Source organism: Uloborus diversus, chromosome 9 (genome assembly GCF_026930045.1).
Source record: "Uloborus diversus isolate 005 chromosome 9, Udiv.v.3.1, whole genome shotgun sequence".
Taxonomy (NCBI): domain Eukaryota; kingdom Metazoa; phylum Arthropoda; class Arachnida; order Araneae; family Uloboridae; genus Uloborus; species Uloborus diversus.
In genome coordinates this window covers 34,847,944-34,871,466 of record NC_072739.1, presented here as the reverse complement: position 1 = coordinate 34,871,466, position 23,523 = coordinate 34,847,944, and the positions used below count along the sequence as shown (strand labels likewise).

The 23,523-nt window shown below is 35.0% G+C and overlaps 1 protein-coding gene across 1 annotated transcript in view; it reads left to right on the top strand.

Moving 5' to 3' along the window:
* Positions 1-23,523, top strand: part of LOC129230152 (tropomyosin-like) — a 60,372-nt gene that overhangs the window by 19,392 nt on the left and 17,457 nt on the right. The gene's annotated exons all lie outside the window — the stretch shown is intronic.

The window sequence follows — 23,523 nt, the reverse complement described above, 5'->3', positions numbered from 1 at the left end:
TTGAAACTAAATTACTTAAAACTACTAAGGGGGTCCATTCATTAATTACGTAAAGGTCCTGAAGAGGGGGATGGGGGTTGGAAAAATCTCTACCCCTTACTTTGAATGTTTAGGGGGTTAAAGCCATTCTGACGTAATATTTTCCATTATTTTGTATTAGAAATCGCGCGGTCAAGTGGTTTGGCAGGGATCATATTTCATTTGCGTCTGGAAGGTAAAAAAAACGTATCAGGATGAGCTGTTTTTTTACTTGGTTTTATTTTTAAAAAAATGAATAGTGTGAAGTAAAATATAAAAATATCGCACTATGTATGGCATGTTTTATTTTTAATTAGTGTCATATCATACACAAAAAAAAAAAAAATCTTGTAACATTCGATCTAGATTCCAACTTTTTAGTAAATATTTCCTTGCACAAAAAGGTTTTTTAAAATTATTTTTGAAAGCTTAATTTGAAAAAAAAAAAAAAAATTTTCGAGAAAATATCATCGCAGAACCCATCCGTTTTCTGTTAAAAAATATTTTTCCAGGTTATGATTCAGGTTATATCCATAGTTGATAAATTTGACTTCATTTGACATGAAGTTTTTTTTTTTTTTTGAAAAGTAACAATTCTCTTACGTGTTCATCAGCAATTCTTAATTTTTATGTCACTTTTAATGAACGCTGTTAAACATTGGAATTCCGAATCATCAAAAGTGATTTGTTCTTCATTCACCACAGTTAATTTTTGTATTGCAATGAAAATCATTTTAAAAATAGAAGGAGAAAAATCAAATTCTAAATTTATATTGGTGCCGTTTGAAAACGTTGACCTAAAACTTACAACGAAGCTTAACCTTGATGTCAGCATTGAAGTTATAATACACGTCTTTTTATCCCTTCCTCGCCATTTACGCCGATAATTCCAACTTGTTGCCATTCTCTCTTAATGCATTTCGCAACGATAAAGCAGAAAGCTACCCCCCCCCCCCCCCATTTGAGGCTCGCCTCAACTTTCAAAAGGTTATGATGGAAATGCTAATGACCTGGCGATTTTAATAACGGGCCAGTGATCTGTGTCGACCGAGTTTCTCCGATTACTCAAAACTTGAAGGACTCGTAAAATAAATTCTAACTTTCGGAAAAAAAATTGACCACTGCGAAATTTCTCGACCCTTTCGCTTTTGTATTTTTGTTCAATGTCGATGACCTAAAATGGAATAACGCAGGGTTTCGCCCATCGATCAGAAATGCATTCGAACTCGCTCATAACGAACCCTGATTTAACGAGAACCCGGATAAAACGGGGAAATCAGATATCCTTGGCTGGTACTACGTTAAGGCGATGGGAGAGTTAACTCGCTTTTTACGAGCTAACTCCTTTCGATGCGAGCAATATTTTCGTGATTCGATTTATATTCTATTGCCTTTCAGCTCAACTTATCCTTTTTGAAAAAAAAAAAAAAAAAAAAAAAAAAACTTTTAACATTTTTTGAAGTTAACCGAAAGTTAGTGCTAAGTCATTTTTGCATTCTGAAAACAAATGATGACGGCACTTCTGTAAAAAAATAAAATATATATGCATATAAAGTAAAGAAGCATTTGAAACTTATCTATTTGTTGACGTCAACGTTATCACTTCCAAGATGCTTCAGAGTACAACAGGGGTGCCACCCCCCGCCTCTAAATATCACAAAGAACCTCCCCCCTAAAACACAACCCCCCCCCCCAAAAGAGTATATCCCTTAAAACAATCCTCCCAAAAAATTTCAAATCGCAGTCTGCGCCATGACCCCCCTCCCCCCAGGTGGGCACCCTTGGAGAACAAACATATTGTAGCTCAAGTTCAAGCGAAAGCAGATGGAAAAAAAAAATAAAAAATAAATAAATAAATAAATAAAAGCGACGACAATAGCGACAAATGGAATGAATTTCAAACTGAACCACCTTCAACGTGGTCAGGGGCGTGCACAGAAATTTTGGGGCACATCAAAAATGACTTTTCCGAACCCCCCTCCATATTGTTTACTTCAATATTTCACCTCTAGTTTTAAAAATATATAGGGCTCCCTCAGGCTCGGGCCGGGCCGGGCCAGCAGGTGTCCCTTCTCCTCCCCCCCCCCCCGCTGGGGACGCCCCTGAACATGGTCAATGGTTTTTGATGTGCAAAAAACTACAAACTTTATTCGATGCCAGGGGTACAGTACAGATGACTTTTTTGGGTAATATCAGGTAATTTTAAGGGAAACGATGAGGTTCAGGGACTTACCTCCAGTAATTTTTCAAAACTAAAATTCCAAACAGGCAACTTTAAGCGACCTTCGATCATGTATGCTATAACAGCACCCATACGCTTGTATGTATTCATCAGATGCGTTGTAAGAGGTAAATATCAAAATTAACCACGCCCTCTGTAAAAAATTTCTGGATCCAACCTTGACTCAAATTTTTTACAAAACAACAACTTTCTTAAATATTAATCTCGATTCTGTATCTTTTCCCTTAGTTTTTGTTGTCCTTGTTACACTCAGTCCGCACAACGATATTTTCAAAAACAAAAAAGTAAAGCCTGACCTCCATTTTTGTCCACTTCCAGAAACAGTTATTCATAGCTGAAGTTCGAGCCGTTTCAGTGTCGGTTACAGACAAAGTCAAAAGGCTTCCTAAAAAATTGCAACATTCCATGCTGCGTGTTTTGATCTTTTCACGGCCATCACGCTTTTTAAACTTCATGTAAGTCCTCACGTGACAGAAGTTCTTCACGCTCAGCTGCAGGTGTTTTCCGAAGTTTGGCCCTAAAAACACTTTTCCCTTCATTCTTTGGATTGAGTCATTGAGTGTAAACTGAAAGGATTTTTGCTTTCGATCCGTGTTTTGCTTTCTTTGCAAGTGCGCGCACTGGAGACGGAATATATTTACTTTTTTGTTTATGTTAAAGTCCAGTGGTGCCCAACCTGCTGCCCCGCGGGCCAGATCCGACCTACGAGACTGATCCACGTAGCCCGTTGTTTTTTCCTGGGCTGTGGAGTCGGACTGATTTTAGGGTAAAGAGTCGAAGTCGGAGTCGAAGGCTCTAAAACTCCCGGAGTCAGAGTCAGTCATTTTTCTTCGGACTTCTCAGCCCTGGTTTTGCCCAATGTTACAAATCGAAGGGCAGTGGTGGCCTGATCGGTAAAGCATCAAACTTATGACTGGAGGGTCCCGGGTTCGATCCTAGCTGGTCGAAGATACACCATCTTCATTAATGGGGACTGGCGGACGTTAAATATGCTCGTGGTCACAAAGTCTCCAAGTGAAACGATATCTCTGGGGTTGCTGAACCAGGGATTGCTCAGTTTCTGGTCTGGATCAAAAATCAGAGCTGTCTTCAGGCTCCCATCCAACTGGTTAAACCAGGTAGTCTGGAGTGGAAAGTGAAAAGTATTCAAATCGAAAAGCGCGATTAGTTACAATGTCACAAATTTGGTGCAAATATTCAGCAATTGGTATTCGAAAAACATGCATTTAATAAAATAAGCATCAAGTAATAATAACAACAAGTATCGATTTGTAATTTTCTTTCCCTTCCTTTTCCCATGTAATTTATATATAAAAAAAAAAAAAATTGAAATTTTATGCATGTTTTGGCCTACGAGAATGATTTTAATATGAGGTGCAGCACTCGGGCAGAAAAAGGTTGGGCACGACGGTTTAGTTGATAGAAGGCAAAATAGAACTCCGTTATGCTACAGGGATTTGGATATATATCTTGTACCCTCGCTGTAATAAATCGTCTTATGATGAAATCTATTTTTTTCCAAACATAAATACATCACAGCTGTAATCAGTAAAAATTTTACTTCACTAGTTCTGTGATAGGCGAAGGACCCCGAAAAATGCATTGCTATGGGACCTCTGCTTTTAAATGAAACTGTACCGACAGAAAATAACAGTAATTACTAGCGACCTGGGCGGGTAGATTAGCCGTCTTCGGCGGCTGCCTCGGATTCGTTTCACTAGTTTGGTGGAGTTCATACAACAAATTTTTACTTGTTTGACAGACTTCATGAATTAATAAATGAAAATAAAAATAATATTCTGAAGACAGCCAGGGGTGTCCCGATGGGTCACTGTGACCTTCCAAAAATTTTGTATTTGGCAAATTTTGTTTGACGATTCTGCAAAATTACTATCATTCGGCAAAATTTGGAGGCCTTTTCGGTGAAATTATCATCATTCGGCTAAGTTTGGATTTCCATTCAACAAAACTTTCATTATTCTGCAAAATTTGAAGTTCCGTTCGGCAAATTGATAATTTCCATCTTCCCAAAGTTTGGGGCACCCCTGAAGACAACTGAACTCCGCATTTCTTTTGTTATAAATGAAACCGTTTATTTCAAAAACCAGTTAAGCGACGAAAGATCATTTTTACTTTCGTATTAAATTTTTTCTATAAGGATTACTAAGTTTTAAACCAAAAGTGATACATATTTAAATATATTTCTTTCAATAAACAGTGTTGTAATCATCATTGAATAATTTAATATGGTGAAAAAGAAGTTTTCCTAAAATTACCAATTTTGTAGCTTGACTGGTTCTTAAAATAAACGATTCAATTAAACTCTGATGAATCGAAAATTAATGTAACAAAAATCAACGCAGACACTAAAAAAAATATTTATCACATTATAATTTAACAGATTTTGTGCTTATCAAAATTATGAAAAAAGTTATCTTATATATCGTGTCAATGTGTTATAACTTCTTTCAACGCATCGCCGAATTCTCAGAACCTTTAAATTACCTCATGAAAACTGAAGCGAATAAATGATTACCGTGGAAAAAACTGAGAGGGAAAAAAAATGTCGCGTTTTGATAGAATGTTTCCTAGTGTAAATGTTGTTGATGTTGTTCCAAGGCAATTATAGGCAGTCTCAAATGCATCACCAACCACTTGAAAAACTTTCAAAATATTTTGGAGCACTTAAACGTGCCTGGCGTATTTTCATGGCATATTGACTCTTTCCTCTTTTGCCAATTTTTTGCAGATTCCTTTGCGTGTTCCACAACGTGCGAATTTGATGAATCTTGTACTTTGAGGGGAAGAGAATCGTTCAGGAAAAAAATAGAACAGGAAATGGCACTGAATTAAGTGATTTTGACTTGCAGAAAAACTAGAGCGTAGTATGGGGAGAGTGGGGATACTTGATCCCTAAGGAGACTTTTTTCCCCTTCTCAAATCTCGAAACTACACAATTTTGATGATGACAACATTACCGAGTAGCTGCTGTAGGTTTTCATCCCTAAGTGTCAGATTATACGCTTTGTGTTATGTGTCAGTTTTTAGAATGTAATTTTTTTTTTCGATTATTGATCAAAGTGGTCGTTTTGGGGGCGTCCTGATGGAGGGAACGGGAAGTCACTGTGACCTTCCCAAAATTTCCTTATTTGACAAATTTTGTCTGAGGATTGGATTCAAACAATTGCTTGCAATTCCGTCCTAGCTTCGACCATATTTCCTTTAGAAGTTTTGCTGGTAAATCAGGAAGATGCCAAGCTATTACTATGGATAGATAATGGCGGCGATCTGGGGGGGGGGGGGTGCCCCCCACCTTTATGGTTCATTTATTTATTTTTTTTTTCCGATTTAGGAACCAAAACTAGAAAGTTATTTTTTAAAAAAAAGCAGAGATGTCAAAATTTTCAGAACATAATTATTTCTTTTACTTTGTATATCTGTTTAGGAAACATTATTCAGCACAAGCAGTAACTTTTAGTTCATGTATTAATTGTTTAGATATTAGTAATAACCCAATTGTTACTAAAACAAACCATACTTGTTTAATGAAATTATTACCAAGCGTATGTGACATCTCAAAACACTTTGGGGTGAATAATGTAAGTCTAAGTGTTCCTTCGGGGAAGTTATTGTGTACAACATTCATCATCTTTACTAATAATAAAGCTGAAAGTCCCTCTGTCTGTCAGGATCTCTGTGACGCGCACAGCGCCTAGACCTTTCAGCCGATTTTCATGAAATTTGGCACAAAGTTAGTTTGTAGCATGGGCAGGGGCGGCAAATAGGAGGGTCAAGAGGGGGCGGTCGCACCCCCAAATTTTATGAGCAGAATGATAGAAAATGGGTGAATTCAATTTATGTAAATCGGAAACCAATGTTCATTAAAAAAAATCTCGCTGGATCTCGGTAACTATTTTATGAAACTCGACGCATTCAAAGACTAGAAAAAGTGTCTTTCGTTATTTGGATGATGACTTAAATTCATGAAGTATTTTCCGGCCTTTTCAGAACATAGAAAAGTGATAGAGAACCATGGATAATTTTAACTAAAGAAGGAATTTCCTCATATAGGCTAAATATTTCATACTTGTGTGCCCAGTGTAACGATGGTATGTCCAATATGAGAGGCTCGTGCAAAGTGGTGTGGCTGTATGGTTTTCACAAGAACATTCCTTGATATTTTACAATTACTTTTACGCTCATTTTTTAAGTGTATATTTATTCAATGAGTGTTCATCGCTTTCTTCTGCTAGAAACACGTTTCAGCTGCTCAATGCATTACATGCTTTCATAGAAACTTCTTAAAAATCATGTGATAATTGAATAAAAAAAACATATTAACAAATACCTTTTATGGGGCTTTATAATTATGCAATCGCGGAGTGACACAAGATGGTCTTCAAGAGTTAAAACCATAAATTCTCTAACTTCAAAGCAGTAATTTGACGACTGGAAGAATTATTGCAAAACTCTTCTTTCAATGGTGAAAAAGCTCATGCCCTTTACCATGTATGACTTCATTTGAATTTTTATTCTATTTGTTTGTATTGAGGAAAGATTTTGAAAAATGCCTTACTCTATCAAAACATCTGCTACCCTTAATTTTCGGACTATTCAAACCACAGTTCAATCTACAATTGATCTGTGCAGCATACTACCATAGTTTATTCTACAATTGAAACTGAAACTAGATTTTATATAGATGCATATTTCAATCAATCGTGAAACCTTTCAAAAAATTCTTCCTCCGAGCCAATTTTAAAAAGGCGTCAAAAAAAAAAAAAAAAAAAGTGACGAAAACCCATATGATGTAAAGTCAAACATTGTTTTCTTAATATTTTGTATGAAGTAATCGATTCAGTTTCGAATGAATTTAACACAAGATTTGATGATGATTATTTTTCTGTATGGTTGGCTCTATATTATCTGGATTGGATGTTGAAAACGAAAAATAAAATGTTTCAATTATAAGTTAAAATTTTTAGCACGAGGCAAGAAACATTACAAGCAATATACCGACAGACCAGTCATCACATCCAGAGACTGCAGTTTCGTCTTTGTTATGGACTCATCAGTCTGGAATAGTGAACAACAGAGCTGGATGCAGATGACATCTCATTGAAGCTGAGAGCGCCGACGAGACTAGGTTATTCAATGATGAAAACTTAAGCCCTTCACAATTTTTGAAGTTGCCTGGGTGATTTTGAAGAGCAAGATATCAAAAGTGTTTTCATACATAACTTTGTTACTTCAATTATTTTTTAACTATTCCAATCAGCTCAGCTAGTAAAGAAAGATTTTCTTTTTTTGTCTCAGGAGGTTACAGAATTATTTTCGAAACACAATGGGCATTTTCTATTTAGTTGTACTGGCAAAACAGCACGACACTGGGCACTGACAGATTAGTAACACGATTTCCTGCTATTCCGAATTCCAAAAATCATGCATTAAAACTTTTCCAAGAGGTATAAAAACTTTAGTATCGAGATGTTTTGTATGATAACTTATTAGAAAAATGAATCAAAATTTTAATTGCTTCCAAACACAAATTTTTATTCATAGTAAACCGATTTTATGCTCCCTGCTAGCTAATGTGTGTTTTGTATCGCACTGTAGTAATACATATTTAAGAAACTCGACCCCCCCCCCCCAAATGAAATGCTGAAATGCCGCCCCTGAGCATAGGGGTGTGCACATCGAAGCGATTTTTCGAAAATTCGATGCGGTTCTTTTTCTATTCCAATTTTAAGAACAAAAATATCATAAGAAGGACGAGTAAATTACGAAATTATCATGACGTGGAACTGTAACATGGGCACAAGCCAATTGGCGAGAAAATTAACCATGCATTATTTGTAAATATACAGGGGAACCAAAAGACCTTTTACGGTCTATTACGGGCAAAGCCGTGCGGGTTCCACTAGTAAGAAATATGTGAGTGTAAGAAATATGTGAGTTAAGTTGTTAGATTACAGATCAACTATAGAGTTACATCAATCTTCTCTCAAAACCAGCCCTAGCAAAATTTTGTACTTTTATCTCGCTCCTTTTTTTTTCTTTTTTTTTTTTTTTTCATTTTTTTGCTGCCCCTAAAAGTCTTATCTTTTTTTTTTTTTTTGCTCTCTCACTTTTCAATCGAAATCGCCGCCTCTGACTATATACATTAATAAATTTCCACTGAAGGTTCCTCAGTTAGTCAGAAGCATGACTGTCTTTTATTGTAAATGTTTCTGAATTTTTCAGAATGATTCCAGGTTAATTTCAGGAAGGTTGCTAATTTTGAGCGGGAAACTTTCCTGGTTTTTGCCAGATATGTTATTGACAAAACTAAAGTACATTAGCTACCCGTTATTTTCCAGGAACGTTTCAATTTTTTTTTACTGTGTAACCGTTATTTGATAATGATATAAGGTGAAATTTTTATTCCTATTTCATACCATTTTGCCTAAAATAAAAAATTATCTTTGTAAAAAAAAATATACTTAACTATAGTTGGGGCAAATCTAACCTGGCAGCATTGTGAAGCCGACGCACATCCTGGTCGCAACATTGCGACGCTTCCAGGTTAGGTTTGCCCCAACTACAGTAAAACCTGTGAAGTTGACCATCTGTCTGAGTTACCGCTTTTTTCAGGCACAGAATTAGCCCTTATCATATAAATCAACCCCTGTAAGTTGACCACCTGCTTGAGTTGACCACTAAAGTAGTGCACCGCGAGTGGTCAACTTACACAGGTTTCACTGTATAATACAACCAGTGGCGTACCTAGCAAGGGGGACACCCAGGGCGTTAATTTATGAAAACCCCACCTCCACCACACACACACAAAGGCAAAAGAAAAAAAAAAAAGAAAAGGCTTGAATTCTGAAATTTTGAATTCAAATTATGTTTTTCGCAATTACGAGTTGCGACAGGACCCTGCTCATTGTGGGTTATTGTTTCTAGAAACGGCTCCTGTCCCCTCAAGCCTGACCCTCCTCCTGAGCAGTTACGTGTGTATAGTGGTGTGTGTGTGTGTGTGTGTAGGCACACGTGCGTGCATAGACCTGTGTGTGTGCGTAGGCGTGTGTGTATGCACGTAAAGGCTTGTATGTGTATATGAGCGTATATGTGTGTGTGTGTGTAAATGCGCATGCGTGTGTGCAGGACATGGACACCACCGACCAGAAGAAACAGATTCAAGGAAGCAGTGCTCGGAGCCGCGCCTGCAGAGGACGGTGGGCGGTGGTGCAGCAGAGGCCTCTGGTCCAAGCCGAAAAAGGCACAGACATCAAAGACGGTCAAATGAGAATAATAAGCAATCGTGATTGCTCAATAAAATTTAATCTTTTATAGAAACATGAAAAAAAGAAATTTTTAACATTTTCAGAAACAGTTACATTTGTGTTAAACGAAATTTCAAGTTGGCTAATGTACAGAAAAAAAAAAAAACTATGAGCACTTTTTTTTAACTTGCCCTCTAAAGGGTTGTCACTCGACACAAACGCCCCCCCCCCCTCCCGTCGTAATGTTACTGCGTTTGATAGATTAAATATGATATAATTAGATTAAAATGTAGTATCAAGATTTCAGGATTTATATTTTTCAGAAACTCTTAAATGCAGTATTGGTGTCACCCCTCCCCCGGAATATTCGGCCAGTGAAAATGCCTCCCCCCCCCCCCGTAGTGATGCTACTCTGTTTGATAGATTACAATTTTAAATGTTGGGGGGAAATTTCAGAATTGAAGCATGTATCTATATTTTTCATAAACTCTTATATCCAATTTGGTATCAGTCCCCAGCCGTATCTCCCGACGAAAGTGCCCCCCCCCCCCTGTATTGATGCAACTGCGTTCGTTAAAGTTAATATAATTTAAAATATCTGGGGACATTTTCTGACTTGAAGTATTTAAATTTTCAAAAACTTGCAATTCCACTTTAACGCCACTGAATACAACCAATATCAAAAAAACCGAAAAAAAAATGCAATTCTATTTCGAAAACGAAATTTAATCTACCTACATCTACAGCATTTCAATCCAGAAGTTTATTTTCTTTTATCAATCACTCTCCCTAGATAAGTAAAAGTAATAGGAAACTCATCTATCTCCCTTTCAGATAAATAACATTATTTATCTCCTCCTATATGAAATGTCGCTGAGTACTGAAATTCTTTGACGAGTGTGGAGAACAGTTTTGATCCCGCTGCTGCAATCTTAAATACTGAGAACTTCTACTAAATATTTCTCTCTCTCTCTCTCATGACTGACCTACTTTCTCTGAGCGTTTATATAAATAAATACACTGTCCTAATTAGAGTCTTAATTTCTTTTTCTGTTTACGAGAGGCGTGGAAATCGATATGCGTCGAGAGTGTTAATCGTGAGACAAAGAATGGATTGTATTTTGTATCAGGGGCATTCCAAGGTATTTTTGACATTTATGTAGAGTCCGTAACGTGACCTTTTTTGCCATAACTTCTTAATTTACTGTTTGATTAGCATATTATTTTATTTTGATCTTTTCCTACCAACACACCAGCTCAAATTAAAATAATTTGCAAATAAAACGGTAAATTAAAAAGTTATGGCAAAAAAAGGTCACGTTACGGACTCTACATAATGTCAAAAATACCGTGGAATGCCCCTTCAATAAGTTGTAGAAAGTTTAAGATGGGCAGAAACTGGTAACATGAAGTGAATTGAAGTATAAGTGTCTTGAACACAAGCTACAAGCTGCAAGAGCAAATACATTTAAAATGTGGGATGCTATGAAATCAGGGATGTTTCGGACGTAAGTTTTGGGGAGGGCGGAAATTCCCAATTTTCCGAATGGAATTCCAAATTTTCTCCTAACGACAAAATACGAGAATGCACACATAAATTCATCAAATGAGAAGGAGGGATTTGAGCATTTGGAAAATTCCATTTTTGCAATTATGTCTTCAAATTTGCAGAATCGTCAGACAAAATTTACCGAATAAGGAATTTTGGGGAGGCCACAGTGACCAACCTTGACCTCCTACTTGGGGAAGAAATAAATGTTGCAAGAATGTTGCGGAATTTAAAGTATTAATATAGCGAAGAATACAAGACAAAGTCGAATAGTCCTAAAATGGAATTTATGTCCTCAAAATGGCAAGCCATCTCTAAGTTGGTTCAAAAATACATCTCCTAGATAACAGGACACCCCTCAATATATTTAGACTTGTGGATAGTAATATACTGGAAGAATTTTATCTTCCTACTTCAACTGATAGAGGGTGCTCAACCCCTCCCCCGAAACTTCATAAGTATGGAGAAGGTTAAAAACATACATTGAACTGAAAAAACAATGCTACATATTATAATATACACTAGTAATATGCATATACATTGCAATTAAATAATTATTTACAAAAAAAAAAATACAGCTAGGGAAAATAAATGCTTCTAAATTTGTGGCATTTTCTATGCTACGGCTAATGTGCAAATGAAGGGGTCATTGAACACCCTTTTAAAATTTGAGTAAGAAGCTAAAACTTTTACAGCATAATGCTATTAGTAAGTCTAAAAAAAAAAGGGATGTACTGGACTCTAACTGAAAAAAAAAGTTTTTTTGAACCATCCTAGCTATCTCGTTTTGCGTTCGGGGCGTAAAGAGATGATGTTAGGATCTTTAGCAAGTACTGGAATTCAGGATACGTTGCAAGGGTAAGTGCTAAAAATCAATAACCTTACAATCGAATAATTTCTGGATCCGCCCTTGATGGAAAAATAAACTGAGAGACAACCAATCGCGCGAATTCTAATTCCTCAAACACACGGGTGCTTGAAGAGTTATTAAGATTTCTTTTTTTTGTTCTTAGCCTTAACGTGTGAAAGCTATTTAAATAAAAAAAAATAATAAATAAATAAAATGTATCAACTGCATATGATCAACAAGTTGCGTAGAACGCGGAAAATTCTACCCTTTCTAACGATATGTAATATTAATATGTGCAAGTAATTTTTCACCCCCATGTTCAAGAATTTATGTGAAAATTGGGCATAAATTGGAATAAAAAAAACTACTTGTCGAATTTTTTTTCGCACGGGTCTGCAAACCTTTCCGGTGCTGAAAAAAAGATACTGTGAAAATTTCAGCGAAATCGGCCGGGTAGTTCTCGAGATTTGCGCGTTTAAACAAAGAGACGCTTTTTGGAAACTTCATTTTATACTATGTAGAGATTTAATTTGCTGTCGATCAAGAATCTCTCTCTCTCATAAGCATATTTAAAGGAAACTGGTTTAATAAGATGGAAATAAACAGCTACCGTTAAGGGGAAACAAGTCAATATATTTTTTAATGGAATTTGCTTTCTCTTCTAGTGTTTGAAAACTGACCGATTTCAGCTTGAAAATGTTGCATTTAGTAGATATTTAAATAGAACTTGACTGAGTAAATCCTGAAATTTTAGAGGAGCGGAGTACCTCAGAAATATTTTCTTGAGGCATTTAAACACACACAGAAATATTTTCTTACTTAAAAAAATGTAAAATTAAATTTTCCGGGAAATTATATGAGGCAGTGAGAAGCAAAGGGATGTAATGGACATTTTCAAGTTTTGAGTAAAACGCGTTTAAAGATAAAATCCTAGGTAGGCTTTAATTGATTTTTTTTTTCTAAATCATGCTGTATAGCAGCAACTACAAGGGCTACTAGTACCATATCTCTTGCCCCAAGACAGAGGAGAGGTTCAGGGGCGGCAAATAGGGGGGTCAAGAGGGGGCGGTTGCACCCCCAAATTTTTTGAGCAGAATGATAGAAAATGGGTGAATTCAATTTATGTAAGTCGGAAATCAATGTTCATTAAAGGAAATTTCGCTGGTTCTCAGCAACTATTTGATGAAACTCGACACACTCCCAGACTAGAAAAAGTGTTTTTCATTATTTGGATGATGACTTAGAAATTCACGAAGTATTTTCGGCTTTTTCAGAACATAGAAAACTGATAGAGAACCATGGTTAATTTTAACTAAAGAAGACATTGCCTCATATAGGCTAAATATTTCACACTTGTGTGCCCAGTGTAATGATGGTATGCTCAATATAAGAGGCTCGTGAAAAGTGGTGTGGCAGCATGGTTTTCACAAGAAAATTGCTTGATAATTTACATTCACTTTTACTTAAGTGTATATTTATTTAATGAGTGTTCATCGCTTTCTACTGCTAGAAACACGTTTCAACTGCTCAATACATTATAATGTTTTCATAGAAACTTCTTAAAAATGCATGTGATTATTGAATAAAAAGACATATCAACCAAATACCTTTTATGGGGCTCTACAATTATGCAATCGCGGAGTGACACAAGATAATCTTCAAGAGTTAAAACGATAAAAACATTTCTCTATAACTGCAAAGCAGTGATTTGACGACTGGAAGAATTATTGCAAAACGATTCATTCAATGGCGAAAAATCTCATGCCCTTTAGCATGTATGACTTTGTTTGAATTTTTATCCAATTCGTTTGCATCGGAAAAACGTTTTTGAAAAATGCTTTACTCTATTAAAATCCATATCTTCAATCCGCTACTCGACTATTCAAACCACAGTTCAATCTACAATTGATCTGTGCACCATACTACCACAGTTCAATCTACAATTGTTCTATGCACCGTACTATCACAGTTCAATCTACAATTGAAGCTGAAAATAGATTTTTTATAGATGTACATTTCAATCAATCGTGAAATTTTTCAAAAAAATTCTTCCTCCGAGCCAACTTTAAAGAGGCGCAAAAAAAAAAAAAAAAAAAAAAAAAAAAAAAAAAAAAAAAAAAAAAAAAAGTGACAAAAATCCACATGATGATGTGAAGTCAAACATTGATTTTTGAGTATTTTGTATAAAGTAAGAGATTCAGTTTCGAATGAAATTAGCACAAGATTTGATGATAATTATTTTTCTGTATGGTTGGCTGGGATTATGGTTATTTGGATTGGATTTTGAAAACGAAAAATAAAATGTTTCAACTCTGAGTAAAATTTTTAGCTTGAGGCTAGAAAAATTTACAAGCAATTTACCGACAGAATAGTTTTCACATCCAGAGACTGCAGTTTCGACCTTGTTATGAACTCATAAGTCTGGAATAGTGAATAACAGAGCTGAAGGCAGATGATATCTCATTGAAGCTGAGAGCGCCGACAGGACTAGATTATTCAATGATGAAAAATTTAAGCCCCTCACAGTTTTTGAAGTAGCCTGGGTGATTTTGAAAAGCAAGAAATAAAAAGTGTTTTCATACATAACTTTGTGTTACTTCAATTATTTTTTAACTATTACAATCAGCTCAGCTAGTAGAGAAAGATTTTTTTTATGTCTCAGGAGGTTAGAGAAATATTTTCGAAGCACAAAGGGAAAAAAAATCTTTTCCATTTAGCTGAACTAGCAAAACAGCACGACATTGGGCTTCGATAGATTAGTAACACGATTCCCTGCTCTTCCGAATTCCAAAAATCATGCATTATTACTTTTCCAAAATGTATAAAAACTTTAGTAGCGACATGTTTTGTATGATAACTTTTTAGTCAATGAATCAAAATTTTAATTGTTTCTAAACACTAATTTTATTCATACTAAACCGATTTTCTGACAACTTCTTGTTAGCTAATGTGTGTTTGGTTTCGCTTTGGGGTTATACATATTTAAGAAACTCGACCCCCCAAATGAAATGGTGAAATGCCGCCCCTTTAGAGGTTCACCTACCATGTGTACTGGTTATCTCCAAATTTTTAGTTTTACCACTTACATCCCTTTGCTTGTCGCTGCCTTAAATGATATGAGTTTCAAATCACTCTTTTTTTTTCTTTTTTTCTGTTTCATGTTTGAACCTCTTTTACTCATTGTTGTTTTCTACTTCTTGATTATTTAATAAATGTTATTCTGTTTAAAATCTTTCAAACTAAACTTAGTGGTGCAACAGCTCATGGGAGTCAAAGCTTACTGTGCCCATCTCAGTTTTCGTAACAGTGGGCTCTGGGGTACAAAAGCAGATGCTTCGGTCAGGTGTCCACTGAATGTGGAACCCCCAGCGTTTAGTTCCCAAGCAAGTTTAGTGCTTATTTTATCGACCACTGAAAATATGAAAGGCAGATTCGACCATGCTCAACCCGGAAATCGAGCCCGGTTCTGCGGCGTGGAAGTGCTACCATTGTTTACTCGCGCTGTCTACCATTGGTTACCCAATGGCGCGAAAGTGCTACCCACCATCAAGCCACTCTGGTTCCATTATCTTTTAAACTATACATAAATATTGTATAATTATGTTCTGGTAAAAGTTCTAGATAAGTTTTTCAAACATATAGCTCCATAGGCGGATTTAGGACTGAGTTCCTGGGGGGGCAGGATTTTTTTTCTTTTTTAGCAACATTTTATTGCACCCCACTCTCATGTTTTTGTCTGCTTCCTGTCATGCATAAGTCCATGCTTTACTTTTTTGTGTGTCGTTTTCATTAATGCGTGTTTTCATGCTGTCCTTTTTGAATTTACCGTAAGAGAGGGAGCTGGTATCGAAAGTGACGCAGGGCTCCAATTTTAGGGGGCCGGGGGTTTCTCCCCCAGAGGAAATTTTGTACAATGGATACAAAATTCTGCATTTTGAAGCCTTATAAAGGTTGGTTGCATAGACATTGAAATTCATAACTAGATTATACAGTTATACAGTATTGTTCAAACTTTGTAAGAAACAGCCATTTTAAGTTAAAAAGAAAAAATAAACTATAGATTTCTCATTACAACAACTTTTTTAAATTATAAGTAGTGCAGACAACGAAAAGGAATCGAGGTAGTGTATATTTTTTTCTTTCTGGCTAAACAGATTAACAATATGCAGTAGAAGTAATTGGAGCCCACTTAGCTTAGGATTTTCAAAGAGTTATCTAATTATTTTCAAGGACTCTGGAATAAATAAAATTATTTAACGCACTTCATTTGTGCTTTCCAGTCTCTGATATTTTAGTACTTGATTGTAAATTTTTACAGTCATGTTCAAACTTTATGAGAAATAGCTATTTTAAATTTAAAAGAAACCATAGATTTCTCATGACAACAACTTTTCTTCAGTTTCAAGTGGGGCAGAAAAAGAAAAGAAATAGAAGTAGTGTGTATTTTTTTCCATGCTAAACAGATAGAAAATATGAAGAAGAAGTAAGATAAAAACAATCAATACAAAAGAATTTCTAAAATACTGCATTCGGGATTGAATAAAGAGCGAGCTATGAAACATGTGAGTCACAAAAATTTATTTCAAATAATATGTTACAAAAGTGAGAACCATGATTTTTACATTTTTAATACAGGATGTGGCAAGGAGCTGAATTTAACATATTTTGGCATTCCTCCCCCTCTACCATTTGTTAGAAATTTTAAACTTTAAGCAGTGGCGTAGCTAGGAAGGGGCGGTCCGCCCCGGGCGGCACTTCTTAGGGGGCGGCAATTTCAGACTTTGGATGAAAAAAAATTTAACGCGTTTTCCCAACAATTAAATCGTGTTTTTAATCTACTACTGGAGGCAAAAAAAAAAAAAAAAAGTCTTCGATTTGTAAGGTTTTTCTTGTGGACAGCTCATCAGTATTGTTTATTTTTTTCTCTTTCTTCGTCTGAAGCTACAGACTGAGGGAGGTGGTAGTGTAAAGTCAAGGGACCATGTTTTTTTCTTTTCTTTTTGCTATTAAAGTAAACTATTATGGAGGAAACAATCAATTTCATAACCTTTCGTTACATGATGAAGCTACCACTTGATTTTTAGTAAGTTCCTAGGAAACCACCTTATTTATTTCAAAAAAAAAACACTTTTTTTAAAGGAAAATGCAACAAGAGTAAAAAGAGAGAGGTCTCAAATGGTGACCGATTTCTTGCTCACTTTCAGTATAGCATTATCTGTTTCAACAATTGCTTTGATTGGTCATTGACTACAAAATTTTCACTAAGACAGAATGAATTTTATGTTCGTTTTATTAAAAGATTTATTCACAACTCGAATAATAATTGCTTGTACTACTGTATTATATCAACTAATTCCTTTATACAATGATTTTCACATTTAGTCATTCGTTTTAAGGAAACATTTTTAATTAGTAGAACGCAATCTGGGCAAAGCCTTTCACATCTCGACCTCTATTAGTGAAAAAAAGAATCATCCAAATTTGGTAATATAGCAGTACCGGATCTAGGGAAGGGGAGGGCGTGAGTCTTGCTCGTACCTTGGGTGGCAACTTCTGAGTTTGTCAAACATTAGGTGAGTAGCTCGAGCACGGATTCAAAAGAGAATTATAACTCCCTTTGAGAAACCAAATTCTCTCCCAAACTTCCTCCCCCAACCAAACCCCCTGAACGTTCTCATAACGTTGTCCGTCAAACAACGGCTAAAGTCGCGTTTTTAGGACGTCATTTTCAAAAAGTTTCAAGGGGAGACGGAGAAACCATCTGACTTCTCAACATTTTTGAAAACATTTGGAAACTTATGCCGTCAAAGATAGCCTACAATTGCGTTCTTGAAACTTCGTCATCTAAAAATTTCCTGAGAGCTCCTGAACGTTCCCTATTTTCTGAAACGTCATCAAAGAAAGACTAAAGTTGATTTCAAGTTTGAAAATATTTTGGGAGGAAAATCCAGTCTTTGTTGGAGTTAGAGAAGCCTTTATACCAAAAGATACAGATTACATATGCATGTTTTTCAGTTTGAGGGAGCTTCAAACCTCTTTTCTATAAGCGTTACTAAAAATTCTTAAAATTCCGAATTTTGACTTAACTTTTGGAATGTTTCGGTGGGGCTCTAAATTCCTTTTTGTTTTTCTGCTGCAAGAAAAATAAGAAGAAAAAATACTTTTGACTCTTTATTGTGTCATTTATTTCCCATCATAAAGGGCGGCAAATTGACCGCCCCGGGTGGCAGAAAGTGTAGTTACGCCACTGACTTTAAGGTTTGAAACCACACATTTCCAAATATTCAAGGTTTTCAAGCACTTAAAAAAGAAATTAGTTTTTTCAAGCAATTTCCATTTTTTAAAGAACGAATCATGTTTTTTTTTTTTGGGAGTTAGGGACCAACTTCAAAGCAGGGGCCCTAAGCAATAGTTTGTTTACCTTATAGGCAAATTCAGCCCTATTTGTAATTCACTCTTACCTGCAAATTTTTGCATGATTTGTTTGTAATTTTTACAAAAATTCGTCAGTTTTTACTTTTAAAGGATTTTTACGATTTTACCAAGCTTTGTTAGGTTTTTATAGACTTTTATAAAATTTCAGGAATTTTTTCCGAAACTTTTGATGACTCAATTATTTAGTTTTCAATAATGACAAGATCTGACTCACTTAGACTTAGATAATTATGACTTACCTTACTTTTTAAACAGTATTTATAAAGTAAATAAAATTGTACTCTCCCTCTAAGTAAAAAAATTTATTTAATCAGAATACTCAGATAACTGAAATTTATTCAGTTTGCGATAGTATTTATTTTCTCTCTCTCTCTCTCTCTCTCTCTTAAAAAAAAGAAAAGAAAAAGAGAGAGAGAAGGAAAAAAAACTATGTCTTTTGTTTTTTAGAATTTCTCAAATTGCCAATTAATCTACTAAGAACAAAAATATTTATTGTGCATAAATATACTTGAAATGTGGACACAAATCATAACGAGTAAATCGGTCTGTTAGCGCTAATGGGGGGGGGAGTTTTTTCCCTTTTGCTTTAGGTTCTAATTTGTTAAAATAATCGTCAATGATTATAAGTGTTGCAGCTTAATGTATGGCTTGTTTAGTTTATATTTTCATTCATATACTTGCCCAAATGGTTTTCAGTCCAAAATAGTGAATTTAGACACACTTTCAGCATCCCAGTGACAGCTGTACTATTCGTATTTAATGTTCGTTCCCCCCACCCCTTTTTCTTTTCTCCCATCAGAAAAGGACATTCGCTTTTCTCTTCATTTTCATTGCACTATTCAAAAAAGAAAAAGTCATGATTTTTTTGTTTTAAGATTTTGGAAGATGTGTAGTTACTACATAAAGTCTTCCTAAACCTGGGGGAGCACTGCCCCCTATGCCCCCCCCCCCTATAAATCTACCCATGCACTTCTAAACTATTCAAAAAAGAAAAAATAATAATAATTTTTTTTTTTAATTTTTGGAAGATGTGTTGTTACTACATAATGTCCTCCCAAAACTGGGGGGGCATTGCCCCCCTCTGACCCCCCATAAATCCGCCCATGTATAGCTCTCGAGAATCCCAAGCTCCTAACTGATTCTTAGCTTTTTCTTGCTTCAAATCTTATGGTGCTCGCATAGGAGCCAATGGAGAACGATCTAGAAATTGCTGGGCTTGGCGACATCTCGCCAAAAAATTATATCGAATACAATGTCGGTTTCGTGATATTTCATGGCGCTCTCTCCGTGTCAAACCACTGGCGAGATTTTTCGTGATTGACAATCTCTGTAAATCTGTCTTTCCTTTCTCCCTCCGCTGCATGGCAGGAATTGCTCTCCAGAGATACACTGTAAAAACGATTCCGAAGCTTTCCTAGAAAATAATGGGCAGCTGACGTGCTCAATTTCTGCCAGTAACATATCTTGCAAAAAAAAAAAAAAAAATTTGAAACAGTATAGTCTATTAAGGCTCTTGCGCCAATAAATTCAATAGAACCAACCAACAGAAATAACTGTTTGAATGTTTCGTTGTTTTAATTGTTTTTTTTAATTTTATTACATCATCATTATTATTATTGTTTAGTATTGTTATTTTTTTAGAACAAAGAAATGTCACACAATCTGAATGGTAAAAATCAAAGTAGTTCCCACCTCTTCTTTCCCTACCATCATCAATTTAATACTATAAAGTTTGCTTTTTTATGGAAGTAATCAGTAATATAATCATTATTCTTTTCTCATAATTTCCCTTTTTCACTCCTCATGAATTACAGTGCTGTAAAAATTGTCAAGGAATATTTTAACGATTTGAAAAAAACCTTATTTCCAAGTGAGATGTAATACTTCGATATAAAATTTAGCCTATGTTGAACGCTGAACGTAGAATAAATGAAAATATGAATTCCTAACCTGTTATTCCATTGTTTTCAAACGGTAGCCTTGTATTATCTAAGAAGAGAAGAAGACAATTATGTTTTAACCTTCTAAAAGAATGTAAAAAGGAATAAAAAATCTAAAGCTTTTGAAAATTTGAAACATTTTCTACGCATCCCTAAATTTCAAAATAAATAAATATTTCCTGCTTTTTTATTCCTCCGCTAAGTTATGAATCATCTATACCACAAGGGAATGGGCAAATTCCTGTCCTTTTTTTTCTCGTTAAAGCATCCTGTTTAGCGTTCACAAATACTGCTTGAACTTCGAACAAAAGAATGGAGCTTTTATTCAGGTCGTAAATTCCAAATTCGATTCCAAACATATAAAAGTAGAAATATTGCTTCTTTTATCAATAGCACGTTTATTTCGAAACGTGAGTTCCTTATACAAATGCCATCTAAGGTTCCAGATTCTTCAAAATTTATTTTCGATTTACAGGTTTATTTTTTCCTCCTCGCGAACCGCGGAATATTTTTTGCCATTTATTTGTGTTCCTAATCTTCTAGTTCCGATTTGTGTCACGTGACAAGTTGACTTTCAATCCAACAATTTATCCTCAGTGTGTTTCGGTGACTGAAGTAGAATAATTTTCTCGTAATTTTATTTATAATTCCAAAAACTACAGAAGACGCTGCAGTCTCTGACTAATGGCGGCTGAAAGCGGTAAAACAAACAAATATAGTAACTTATCACCTGATTTCAAACTTAGCGAAAATGACAGTATTTTTTCTTCGCGTTTATGAATGTTCTCATTTGTATTTTTTTTTCTTTTTTTTGGAACGATTTTTTATTAAGTCTCGTGAATATTCTGACGTATCTAGAAAAGATGAAAATTAAGTGTTTCATTTCTTTGTGTACTTTCTTAAATCACCGCAAAGTAGCGTACTCAAGCTCTGGAATTGTGAATTGCGATCTTTATAAATAAAATAGAGAATATAAGTGTTGTATGTTTCCGATACAAATCCACAGTTTACGTCGGATCTCGATCGAATTTGACAGTAGGGAGGTACTTGGGCACCAGAAAAAAAACGTAGGAGGATTTTTGAACGCCCAAAAAAAAAAAAAAAAAAAAAAAAAAAAAAAAAAAAAAAAAAAAAAAAAAACGAATTTTGATTTTAGTCTCATTCGAAGCTTGTCAAAAATACCCCCAAAAAAGATTTACTTCTTTCAAATTAAAAAAAAAAAGGTTGTAAAATCACCAACAGAACAGTTATTAGCATTTTAAAGAAATGGAATATCAATATTATATCGGAAATTTATCGTCTGTCTCGAACTCAGTTTAATTAGCGTGAATAAAATCATTGAGAAGAAAGAACTGTTGCCATTTTTTTTCTCCGCTATGAACAAATGAAATTCTTGCTTTTGCTTTAAGGTAAAGTTTTCCCCTTTTGGTTATTTTTTTTGGCCATATGTCTTTTTTTTTTTTTTTGGTACTGTGAGCAGAAGATGCATTTGTTGAGTTAAAATGGGTACAATTTTTCTTCATGCAATTCGTTATCGCCGATCCCCCCCCCCCCTCCTTTGAAAGCGTAAAAGACTGCGGATAATCCGTCCCACGGATAAGCAGCCCACGAATAATCGGAGTTTACTGTATTTTATTATTTTTCTTGTCATTACTAGTTTATTTTTTTTAATTGTCTTTTGAGCAGTCATGGATTGCTTACTATCCTCACATGACCAAAGTTGATGTTGCTCTGTTTTTTCAGACTGCCATGACAACGGTTGTTTTTAATATTTATTTAGAGAACGAAATTTTCGTTGTCATATTTACAGATCGTATGCGGTTTGGTCTTATTCATATTTCTTTGGAGTGCTTAACTCAAGCAGGCCTTTATGATAAGTGTACTAGTGAATATCGACTATAATATCTTTTATTACCACATCCTAATCACCACTTCTTTTTCTATGGATATGCCACGTGTTACCTAATAATGTGTTACCGAAAATAACCAGTCATAATATATGACCGGTGCAAATTTCTTGCTCATTTCCATTCAATTTGTAGAAACAAGACACACGACGAGTACAGTTTTATCGCAATTCGTGAATGCGAAAAACATAGTTTTGTTTAAGACGTCAAAATTCAAATGAATGCTGGATACTTATGATCATTATTATTTTTATCATCATCATATAATATTGATAATTATAATAATAATGATTATTACCATCATTATAATTGCTATTATTATTTTTTTGTCATTATTGCTACCATTATCATTGTTATTATTATCATCATTATCACCATCATTATTATTGTTACTGCTATCGTTGTTGTTGTTGCTATTATTATTATCCTCATATATATAACAGCGAATTCATCGAGTAACGCTCCTGACGTCACCAATAATGAAACTTGCACCACGGATCCGGTAACTTAACTATTTTACTGGTAAAACTCTAATTTCAGGAGAATGAAGAAACGAAAAACAATGAACACTATCTACTGGACTTAAGGCCTTAAGGGTTAATCCACTGGAGTTTGGGTTAAAATGTCAACTATCAAAATATCACCAAACAGGCAATTGCTTCGTTCAAATATAGAAGCAATTTTCACACGTCATACCTTGACGGACGATTTTCTAGTTTTAATAACAATTTTTTTTTTTTTTTTTTATAACGAAAATCAAAATTTTTCGCAACTAAATTAGGATGAATTACACTACTGCAATTCTAACCAACCATATATCTTTTTACCCAAATGAAGTTGTGATCCAAAAACACTTCCCACAAAAAAATTGTTGCGCCTTACGCCTCTGAGCTCTCTTGTTTAATAGTAAATAAAGAATGATCACTGCTGCTGTGATATCCGATTTCAAAAACTTGCCTGACACCTTATTATCACGATTTTGCGTGAAGAGAATTAACTCGAGACAACAAACAGTCGAGTCGCCGCTAATAAAACAAGTTCGCCTAATTCGTGACATATCCGGAAATAATGTCTCAAAAATAACAACAAAGAAGACCTCTACTTCCGTCGTTTCCGTTCCACAGATAAGAAGAGATGGCTCTTCTTCCGTTTATGTTTGGAAATTCTGCTTTTATTTTCCGCAAAAGCATGACTGAGAACTTAAGCTAATGTAAAATTTGTTTTCTTGGTTTTTTTGAATAAGAATCATGAGAACGCTTAATAATGAAGAAGTAAATTGACTCGTCTAATAAAAATCCACTTTACCATTGTGATTGA